At 48.7% G+C, this 11,086-nt stretch overlaps 1 pseudogene across 2 annotated transcripts; it reads right to left on the bottom strand.

Moving 5' to 3' along the window:
• Window positions 1-1,159: 1,159 nt before the first annotated feature.
• LOC149372793 (very long chain fatty acid elongase AAEL008004 pseudogene) lies at window positions 1,160-6,564 on the bottom strand (annotated as a pseudogene). Of its 2 annotated transcripts, XR_016287039.1 has the most exons (3): window positions 6,319-6,564; window positions 5,026-5,099; window positions 1,160-2,779 (listed from the first exon to the last, which is right to left on the bottom strand). The product of XR_016287039.1 is annotated as a very long chain fatty acid elongase AAEL008004 pseudogene, transcript variant X1 (transcript). The 2 variants fall into 2 exon arrangements; XR_016287040.1 differs by lacking the exon at window positions 5,026-5,099.
• Window positions 6,565-11,086: the final 4,522 nt, after the last annotated feature.

Below are 11,086 nucleotides of genomic sequence, written 5' to 3'. Positions count from 1 at the left end.
AATAGTCGGCACTGAATCTGTAGCCGTCTCCCTATATTTTCGTTAATTTTATAATTACCGCTCGTTTGGCAAGTGTTCATAAGTTGTGCGGAGTGAGAGATACTGAAACAGTACCTGTTTAATGTCAAAAATAAACTGCAGTTGGAAAGAAGTGATGCGTTAAGTAATTCTGAGCAATTTTCAGGCGGCTATCAGTACCAGTTCTATTTCTACAACGCCCTGTTTCCGGGTCAACAGACGATTTCTGCTATTTTGCATTCATGTGGTATTCTACAACCTATTCGCGCCGACTTGCCCGAGTGAATGAGAAAGTACAGATAATTTTTCACATTATTCGTGCAAAAAAAGTTACAACGGCGCGAAGAAAACACACCGCAGCCTTCTTAACCTGGATTTCTCTTTTGAAATAATTAAGCGCACCCAAGACAGGACATGAAAAGAGGCACACAGGTGTCCCTTTTCATGTCCTGTCTTGTGTGTGCGAAATTATTTCCACGTACTGGCCCAAAATCCAACGCTTCAGTATTTCTCAGCTTTGTTGTTCAAAATTTGCGGCAGAGGAAGGCGTGAAAGGCGTTCGCTTCTGGATTCGCATGTAATCTTACGTCACGCAACATTGTGGATAAGCAATTTACACAATTTCTTCTTTCGTTTGTGCGTTTCTAACTCTATATACAAAGCCTCGAACAAGAACTGTGCCTGTGCATCATTTCACCTCATGCAGCGAGCGCCGAGGTGACGGAAGCCAACAAAGCGACACAGTTCAGTTTTGTGACAAGGCTCCTTTCTATTTACCCGCAGAATCTGGAACAAATCCTTGTTGTCTTGTAAATAGGAAGAGTACAACACACCAGGTCAAGGAATAAATCAATCGCTGTTTTCAGGAAGGCGCTTTCAAGGTCAGCACATGTTCACGGCGCAAAGTTCAGAACAGGGTAGAAATTGCTTTTTCCCCCCTCTATGCTTATATTACCTGTGTCGGGAGAACAATGAGTGATTAGCGCTGACAGACAGAAAATGAGTATTTCTTGCTGGTACTCATCACAAGGGCCTTTTGTTTGGAATGGCTCTGAAGAACACCGCAGCGAGTTCTTAACGCACGCCTTGGCAACGAGAACAGCAGAAACTAGGCCGTATGGTTCAAAGGAAAGGCAACAAGGAGTAATAAAAACGCGTGTATTCATCGTAAAAAATGGTACAAATAACTATGTACAAATGGTTGGTCGCTGCCGCGAATACAGAGAACTAGTGAGACTAACCGCGCACATGGTACATGACAACGTAGACATAGACGCAGGACGGACTCACGAAAAAGTGCTATCGCAGGGCTATACAGTATGAAACCTCAGGCATGATAAGAAAATGACACATACAGATGTTGCATATCACTGTGTGGCAGGGAACTAAGACCTTTGATGAAAGAATGAGTGAGCAATGAAGGTGAACTTGGAAATATGGCGCTGAACTAAAAAAAAAATATGCGTTCTCCGCGATACTTTTGCTTGCCTCCGGTTATAGGGGCAAGACACGTAACAAAGACCGAATTACACGATGGACGCCAACCGCCTCCGTCACTCCAGGGTTTAACAATAAAGCACCATATTTATGCTGGTCCCAAAGTGCCACTTTTTCAGGTGCAATGCCGTCAGCTAAAGTCGTTGTGCGAGACAGTGTGGCGCAACAGAATATCGCCTCTCGAGAGTCATTCTGGCAATAAATAGCAAGCACTGGTCCCCTTGAAGTCACAGAGTTCCATGACGTAACCTGGATGTGGAGGTTAGCGGCAGGCGATCATACATGGCGACGCAAGCACACTGATAAGCGCATCATCTTGTCATCGTACGTCCTTTCCTCAGTCTAGTGGCTCCGCATCTTCGCTTCTCGTCTCTTGATTGCGTTGCCGTTCGAGATGTCGCTGGTCACGATGCCAGTGGAATTTTCCGTGTGCGGGACAGTGACCTCGTGGTTGCGGCGGGAAGAGTGCACCACTCCTCGTCGCTTTGACTTCATGTAGGTGTGGATGTAGAAGTTGATGAATAGCACCAAGAAGAAGAAGCACTGCCCGGCAGCCAGGTAGGTCAGGAAGCGGGGATAGCCGCAGTCCTTGAACAGGGGCACGCACACGAAGCCGATGAAGACAGCGAACTGGACGATCTGCATTCGAGTGATGTAGCGCTTCCACCACAGGTACTTCTGCATGGAGGGACCCAAAGCTGCTAGGAAGTAGTAGGTGTACATGACAATATGGATGAAAGAGTTGATGCTCACTCCCATGATGCCCTGGCCGTCGGGGCCGAAAGTGATGAAGAGCCAGCCGTTCCAGACGACGAGAGAGTGGTGCACAACGTGGAGGAAAGAGATGTGGCTGTTTTTCTTGCGCAAAAGGAAGAACACAGTGTCTGCGAAGTCGACGATGCGTACGACGAAGTACCACCAGCAATAACTGACGATGGCGAGCGATTCGGGATCGTGTACGTCGATGCCCTGACAGACCCAGCTGTAGCCGCCGCCGAAGTACGAGTGCCTGAGGAACTTGTAGAAGAAGAATGTGTTGAGGAGTACCATGCAGGCGTTGTAGGCCATGATGACGTGCTTGAGTTCGTAGGCCTTGCGGTCTTCCATGTATCTGGGGCCCCACACCTTGACCACGTACAGGTACCCGGCGATTAGCGTCAGCACCATGGTAGGATTTCCGATGAGGGGGAAGTCCTTGGTCCGCGGGTCGGCCTGCGCCTTCAGCTGCTCAATCAGGTCCATGACGTAGCTGGCCATTGTCGATCTGCACAGAGAAGAAAACAGCGCCGATTGATTCATTCTGATGCCTTAGAATTCCGCCTCGCTCCCACTGTAATGTTAAGGCTTGCTCGCAAACTGAGGGCTTACTTTTGTCTTGATGAAAAGTCCAAGTTTCGTCCATACGTAGAAATCAAATGAGAAATTTGAGCAAGACACTTAGTGAACGACGTGCACCTGAGCCATTGATGCCAATATGTTTTAGATATGCGAAACAATGGTCTTGCCCTCACTACCTTCCAATAAGGTGCGAGCTGTAAACTTTTTTTTTCTCGGAAAATTTGTAGGAGTGAAATATTACGTGGCTTCATGTAACAGACGACCGGTGCGTTAACCTCGCTGGAAGGAAAGTAATATCGAATTTCAAACAGCAAAAGGGCGACTTATTCACTTTTATGCCTTGCATTTCTCTGCTGCGTACATTAAAGGAGACCACAACACATCGTAGATAGGCGCATAGAGAATCTAAAGAGCAGCGTAACGCCCGAGAATAAATGGAGTTTCGTTTGAGGAAGTTCAGCAGCTGCTCATAGCGGCGGAAGTTAATGCCAAACATTGCGGGCTCATCGTAAGCACGCGGAAGTATCTGTTGGCAGCAGAGGCCGTTTTAAAGAAATGTTCATTGCGGCGAGATTGTACCTATCGTTCTGATAACGTTAAGACCACTGTTTAATGTGCTGCGCCGTATTATTTTCTCATGAATAGAGAAGAAAGTGTTCGCTCAGCGAAATGCAGAAAGCTCAAATAAACAAACAAATAAGCGAGCCAAGCTCGGAAGGCACGAATGCGTGACGTGAAAACGCGAAGCGCCTGAAAAAAATCACACGCGACCGCGCTGCTGACTCGCGACGTTCCGAGCTCCTGGTCGAACGTCTCAGCAGATTGACTTGTCCGATTGAACAGTTATTGGCTCGAAGCCCAATTCAATGAGGGAGCGAAAGTGGGAAAATAAGAGGACGGAATTTCTGAGTGACGACCAGACAGCGTTGGATGCACGCGTGCCGCCTTGGCTGACGCCTTATCAGGGCGTCTGTCCACCTCAGGCTAGTCGCGTGCCGCTCCGTCGATAAAACAGCGTTTCCCAACTCGCTAAGCTATAGCGTGGAGCCTTAGGACTCACTGGAAGAGCTCAAGCCAGTTTCCCTCGGAGGCAAGGGTCATATCGTGCATTAAGATTCATCTACACTCGACAGCTAGAAGGAGAACAGAACTTCAAAACACATCGTATTTTTTTATGACTTTATATGTTGACACTGCAGATATAAAAGTGTGTGCAGCTAGTTTGTAATGTTTTTTTGGACTGCACGTGTCACATATTGCCGTCCCTTTTGCACCTGCCTGTACTTTGGCACCCCCCCCCCCCCCCCTCTAGCCAGAAATCGAGCAGCGGATAGATAAATAAATCGAAATAAAACTACACGATGCAAAACGCGTCTAACGGTTCAATCCGCCTTAAAATTAATACATTTGTTGAACATTTTATCGAGGAGGTTTCGGGGCGAGACATTTCAGCCGCGCTCCTTTTTCTGGCGTTCAACACGAAACAGACGGAGACTATTAGGGTACTAGGGCCGACTTAAGCTGGTTTTTTTATTTCTCTCAGGAAACGTGCACGCGTAATAAGTGTTCTTTTTCGTATTCACAAAGAATGTATGTATTATATTAACTCCTTCCCAACCCCACCCATAGAGCAACGAATACACGTAATCAATGGATTTGAGCTATATAAAAGCTCTTGTGGCAGCGCTGGGCACGTTGCGTTATCTTGCAGTTTGGCAACAATGTGGTGTCTGGTCTGGATTTGTAAACGTGCCGTGAAAGCGGGTCGCGTCGTGATCGCCCGACAACCATTGCCACCCAATTTTCTGCGTAATCCTCCCACTTATCAAAAACACGTTCATCTAGACTCATTTCTAGTGCAGCACAACTTGAGTCTAGTCGTTTCTTTGAAACAAAATAACAAAAATTAACAGAACAGGGCTGCTGTTTCCGCAGTTGAGAAACAGTTAAAATATATGTCCGAGAAAAAAAAGGGATATTTTGGTGACTAATAACAAAACGCCTCCTGCCTCGTCAAGAATTCCAATTATTTTTCAATCCTATTGACAGAATGCTGAAACACGAGTGTACAGCTCAGGTATTCGCACAGCCTCAACCAATGAACAGACACGGACTTCATTGTGAGAAAATGCGTCAAAACAAGCCAAACCACGGCTATCATTCAACACTTACGGTATGTCTTCAGGTCTCGCAGTGGGAAGCCGGACTTAGATACGTCCTTTGTTCTGTGTGCAGGCCGGATTCCTCTGCGAAAGAACAACGAGGAAGACATTAAAAAAAATCTCGGCATAGAAGTTACAAAATGATACCAGGAATATGTTTCCCGATCTTTGCGGCAGGCGCAGAATGACTACCGCATGAACTCTTCGTAATATGCGGGAGCGCGCAACAACCATGCAAGCGTGGATACAGCAAAAATGGGCCCTATGCCTGCAGCCAAGATAGGACGCGGATTACAAAAAGCTCGGTATAAAATGAAATAGCATACACCATACCTCAGCGATACAAGGGCAGAAAACTAAGCGTTGGGAATGGCTGCACAGACGCTGAATGAAAATTTCGAGAAAAGAAGCGGACACCGCAAGTTTTGTTTTCTTATAGTTAAAGTCCTGATGTTACCGATGACATGCTGCACCAACTTCTTTGCTGCGAGTTTGTTTCTCTATTTTTTTTTCTTTTTGTCTGGCGCTCGAGGGTAGAGTTAATACACCGATTGAAAGTTGGGCAGGCGAAATTGATAAAAACCGAATGGATGACGAGGAGATTATTGCTGTCCCCGTGTGCAAGGTACTAAATCATTGTATCTTGTGTCCTCTTCAAAAAAAAAAAAAAACAATTGATTTCATAATAACGGCTAGAAAAAAATGCATGCCAAGGCATCAGAATAAAATCATCAGTGAAAAGGCTGTGCTCGCGTAGTGTAGACGACAGTTTTGATTATTCGGTGCGTAACTGTGGGTTGTAATATAGCAATTGAAAGAAACAACCGGAGTGGTGTAACCAAGCTGATTTTGTTTATCTTTTGCAGCACAGGCTACCGCTAAGTTATCGATATCATTACGCAACGTGTTGGGGCGAATCGTCCTTATCGCCAACGTAAGGCGAAAGCAGTAATGCCTCGTAGCTGCTTCATTATGCCATATTTAACGTGCGTTGAGCAGTGACCGTCCCGATGCGCACGCTTAGCCAAAGAGCATACTCTTATCGCCAAATGCAAACGCCGGAAATCCGCCGCCACCAATACCCACAAATGAGGCATTTCTCTTAACAAGGGAATCGACCTTCAGATATACCACTTGGAAATTCAGCCCGCACACAATCTAAGCAACTAGCTTTTCATATTCTAAAAGTCTACGGAGGGAGAAAGCCTCGACGGAAAGAAAAAGAACGCCACACAAAGCAAATAAAGGAGATCGAATCAGGAAGGGTAAACGAAGGGAGTGTAATGCGCATCGCGCTACTTACGGCACACGCGTTTTCTCTTATCCACTCCTTCCAGCAATCCACAGCAAGCGACGACGAAAGAGCCGCAGAAGCTGCACAAAAGAACCGGGAGCTCGACGCACTTGTCGACTACCGCAGCGCACGTGTTCTTCTCCTCTGCGCACCGGCGGCGAACACCGGCCAGTGGAAAAACTCGGCTAACGAGTTCCGCTCGGGCGCCGGAGCTGCCTTAACTGAGCGACTGATGCGAGCCGAGAAAGTGCGATCGCTATTTATGCTCCGGATTCGAGAGGGCCGCCACTACCATCCGGAATAGGAGAGCCACGGCGCCGGACGACGACAGAGGGAAGGAGGTGGGGAGCGACGCCGTCGCCACGCGCGCGATCTTTCCGGAGAGAGGGGACGAGGGTGAAAGGGCGCTGTTGCTGTTGTCGTTGCTACTGCCGTAGCTATTGGAAAATCGCGCGGAGGCTCCGCCGCGCACGCAGCCGCGCAAAAGAGTGAGGGGGACGGAAAGGGAGAGAGCGTAAGGGAGGGTGGACGATGTCGCCGGGACGAGGGGAGTTGAGAGCAAGGCTGAAACTACCCTCACGAGGCAAGAAGGCATCTACGCGTGACTCCGATTGACAAGCCTGCAAAGATCAGGCCTCTTCGTTGCTTTTGTGCGCATCTACGAAGCACCGACGACCGAAGGCGTGACACAGCGGTGACCACTGCTAGTGGAGAGGGTTGAAGCCAGGATGCATGGCTTAGAGGAACTTGCAACGGGGGAAGGGGGAGTGGAGGAGTTTGAAGGGCTACGTGCTACCACCCGTTCGTACTGTGTAGGAAGAAAGGCGACGTTGTTAAGCAGGCAAACGGTCGCTCGCGGTGTACTCGAACGGCACGAAGCGTGTCAGTGAGTGTCAACCGTCTGCGCAAAACAAACGGGCGCGCCGATGTCAGGGGTGCGATGCCCAGAGATGACGTTGCACGCTTGAGGGTCAATGGGGTTAGCTAGGCCGCGTGGGTCAAGCAAGCAGGTTGGTCGAGGTATCGCATTCGCCGCAGCCTTGCGGAAAGCAAGAAGGGGTGCGACCTTTGGAGGCACGAGCGACTTAGTCGCTGCGGTAGCGAGGCTTGCGTGGCAGCGGACCATGCTCCTTGCTTGCTTGCACGCTGGCCGTGCGAATGACTGCGTTTGGGAATGCATCCTGGTTTTCACGGCGGCTCTCTGATTGCTCACGGAAAATTCACGAATGGTGGAACATGCACAATGTAAATCGGTGCCTGTTGAGCCGGACGGACAGCATTTGGCACATTTATCACCCAGTGGCTGTGCAAGAATTCAGGACCAGGTTAACAGCGTGCGTTTTCATGCATCCGTTTTGTGACAAAAAACCGTCTTCAGCGTCATTTCGTGCCTGTCTATAATTATTTCGAGTTCTCTTTAGTCGAGGCTAAAGAGCGAAATTATTGTACAGCGTTGGTTTTGTGGGCTTTTACAGAAAAGGCAACATCGTGGATTATGACGCACGTCATATACAGGGTGTGACACTTGGGTTTTTCACGTAACTTGAACCAAAAAATTCGCAGTGGCTTGGCTCTGGTTAAGCCTGGATATACAAGCGAAAAGCTGCATTTATACTTTGTTTGACGTCATGGCTGTTGCAGTTCGCGCACAAGGCACTGGGAGCACCACGATAGCGGTGTAGATTTTGAGCCAACTCCCTCGCTATCACTTCTGGGTCTTCTTTTCTTCCTTCCATGGCGAATGTCTGCGCCTCTTCCACTGCCGCCGCCGCCGCTCACGCGTTATCGCAACGCCTTGCGAAAGAACCTTCTCTTGGGACTGCGGCGGAGACCGCGCGGCAGCGGCGAAAGGTAAACCGGTGGCGAGGAGGCGAAGGGAGGGGGTGGCGAGGAGGGAAAGGGGCGCCACGGCGGCGCCCAGGGGTGGCCCACGCGAAGCGCGGTGTTGACGAGCCTAGTGAAGCTTTTCGCTTCAAAATTTAAAAGATGGCGCACCGGAGCTGGGTGAAGTGAACTACATATCGTTTCCAGTCGTGTGGCGCTCCTCAGGGTCTTTTTAAATTCTGCTTAAGTAGTTAAAAAGCCGAGATTAATTATGCAAATTTTTTACTTTTCATTTAGGGTCACGTGCGCTTCGTAAAGTTGTAGAGGGGGCTAAAAAAGAACTGATCCAGCTGTTCGTAGTAACATAGCTCCTTCGTGTTCCTTTTTTTCGGCATTTAAAGAAAGCCCTCGAAATATGCAAAACAAAGAAACAAACAGACAAAAAGCAAACCCGTGACTGCTCTCATGCGCTACCCTATTCCAGCGCTCCTAACCATGTTTCGAACGTACCAAACGTATGTGCGGACTGGACCCAAGTGAACGGCCGCAGCTCAGTTCTACGTGCTGAAAAATGGTAAACATTACAAAAAAAAAAACACGGAGTACCTTGAAATACGCGACTTCACTGCTTTTCCTCCAATTTTGTTTTGTCTGTGCGATGGCTCAGTAAAAGCTTCGTCTGTATTGGCTATCGATAGCCTGCCTGTCACGGCGTGCGCTTTCCATTCTCAGGAACAATGTGTTGGCTCGCTTTAAACACTATTTTGCTGAGTATGGCGTTGGTCGCTCACTTCGAAACGGTACGCTCGCGCGCTTCGTTCACTCAGGACACGCTTGGCGGCGCTACAATACGGCAGCGCAAGAGCGCAACCACGTGTTTTTTGTTTTGTTTTCTTTTAATATTTCGCGGCCTTCCTTTTAGTGCTGGAAAAAAGGACCACGTAGAAGATGCGTTCCTACAAAAAACTGGATTGGTTTTTCGTAACCTCCGCTACAACTTAACCTAACGCATGCGGCCCTAAAGGGAGTATTAAAATTTTCAGATAATTAATCGAAGCTTATTAACAAATTAAGCGGAATTAAAACAAAATTATCTGAGCAGCGCCACACGACGGGAAACAATATGTCGTTGGTTTCACTCGGCTACGGTGCGCCACTTATTACGCGAAATTCCAAATCGCAGAAAACCCGGTGACGGCGTTGCTGTCGGCGTGACGGAAAACATCAGGATTGGTCGGGTTGCCAGTCAGACACGCTACCGCTACTGCTTGGCGAAAGAGAGGCGTTATATAGGTATATATTGTTTAGCCTTTAAGTTTATGATTGTGATTGTAAAGAGGAAACAGTGTCCATGTCTGCGTGGGCAGGAAGAACCGCTGCCAAGTCATACCCTTAAAGGCGTCCCTAGTTTTTTAATCCTTGGTTCAAGTTTCGCGAAACACCCTGTACATTGACCTACTCCATTTTTGTCATCCGGCGTTTTTTTGTGCACCGAAACACAGAGACCAATTCACATCTGCATTTCATAGATTTCGGCCGCCGGGGCCTGATATCGAACCGGCCACTTCGCGATTAGTGGTATGGTTCCATAGTATGGTGTAAAATACAATGATGGAATGGTCTGCGCCGTTGGCACATGAAGTCCCCTAGATCCTCTGTGCTCCACGAAATGACTCTTCACGAAGGGGCCGATTTTCGCGCAAAAAGAATCTACTGACATTCGAATTTTCTCACAACTTTTTGAAACCCTCAAACACCTTTTTTGAACAATGACCTCTATACCGTTTCGTGCGCTTTGTTTGAAGAATTTTTTTTCGCGTGTTATTTGAACCTGTTATTTGAAAGCAGAACCCCCGTCTTGAGTTATCTCGTCGATTCAGTTGTTCCCTCGATCGTTCCCTCGATCGAATGGATGCCCGTTCTACTATCCGCATTCCAAAAAGAATTTAAAAAATGAACACCTCTCGCGCGTGTATGGTGTGGTTGCGCCGAACGGCAGCCGCCTGGCCAAACGCCCAGAAACAAGCGCACCACGACAGCATCTGATTTCTGTGGCAACGAGATAGTTCATGCATATTTTTGTATCTGCCGGGGAAGTTTCACCGTTCGGGAGACTTGAAGACGCTGTGATCGCCGACACGGTGCGCAGGAGCGTGATTGGCACCAGCGCCTCCTTGATGGTACTTTATCTGGTCTCTGGCGTCCAGAGTGCTCGGGGTGCTGTGTCTCCGCCTCTATCTTGCACTGTGCGCCAGAACCACTTAGTAACTGCGGCATGTATTGAAGCGAAAGCTTCACTACGCGGGTCAGAGCCGAGCTTCGCGTGAGCCGAACTGGTGAGTTATGCGCATGCGCGAAGCCGAGTGACGTCATACGCCGCGCAGGCGGTCGCTCCTCGCCGCTGCCGTCGCCGACTCCGTCGCCTGACCTTTCGGCGCAAACGCGCGCTACTGCGCATGTGCGTCGCCTCCTCGCTGTCGCTACAACTGCGCGCTTCGCCTCCTCGCCCACCGTTTGACCTTTCGTTGCAGCCGCGTGTTGCCCGCGTCGTAGCAACACCCTCTTGGTCGTAGCCGGCAACCCTCCTCTCCGCATTCCTGCGGGCAGTTTTAACCGCGCCGATTTCCGTCTCCTCCTCCGCTTCCGCACAGGCAGTGTGTGGACGGCCGAACGCCTCCACCGTTATCGCGGTGCTCCTAGTGCATTGTGCTCGAACTTCGACAGCCATTACGTCAAACCAAGCATAACTGAAATTTTTTATAGCGTGGGATGGGGGATAATTTGTTTAATTTGAGGCACCATACTTACGGTGGCATATTTTAAAAAATCTGACACTGAGGTTTCTCCAATTAATGGTATGGTATGGTATGGTATGGTATGGTATGTGGGGTTTAACGTATCAATGCTCGTCATGGTCTATGACAGACGCCGAAGGGGAGGGTTCCCAATTAAT

The sequence above is a fragment of the Amblyomma mixtum genome, chromosome 1, assembly GCF_055824585.1.
Source record: "Amblyomma mixtum isolate Tamu chromosome 1, ASM5582458v1, whole genome shotgun sequence".
Taxonomy (NCBI): Eukaryota; Metazoa; Arthropoda; class Arachnida; order Ixodida; family Ixodidae; genus Amblyomma; species Amblyomma mixtum.
The sequence above is the reverse complement of the archived record's forward strand: the minus strand, read 5'-3'. Positions and strand labels throughout refer to the sequence as shown.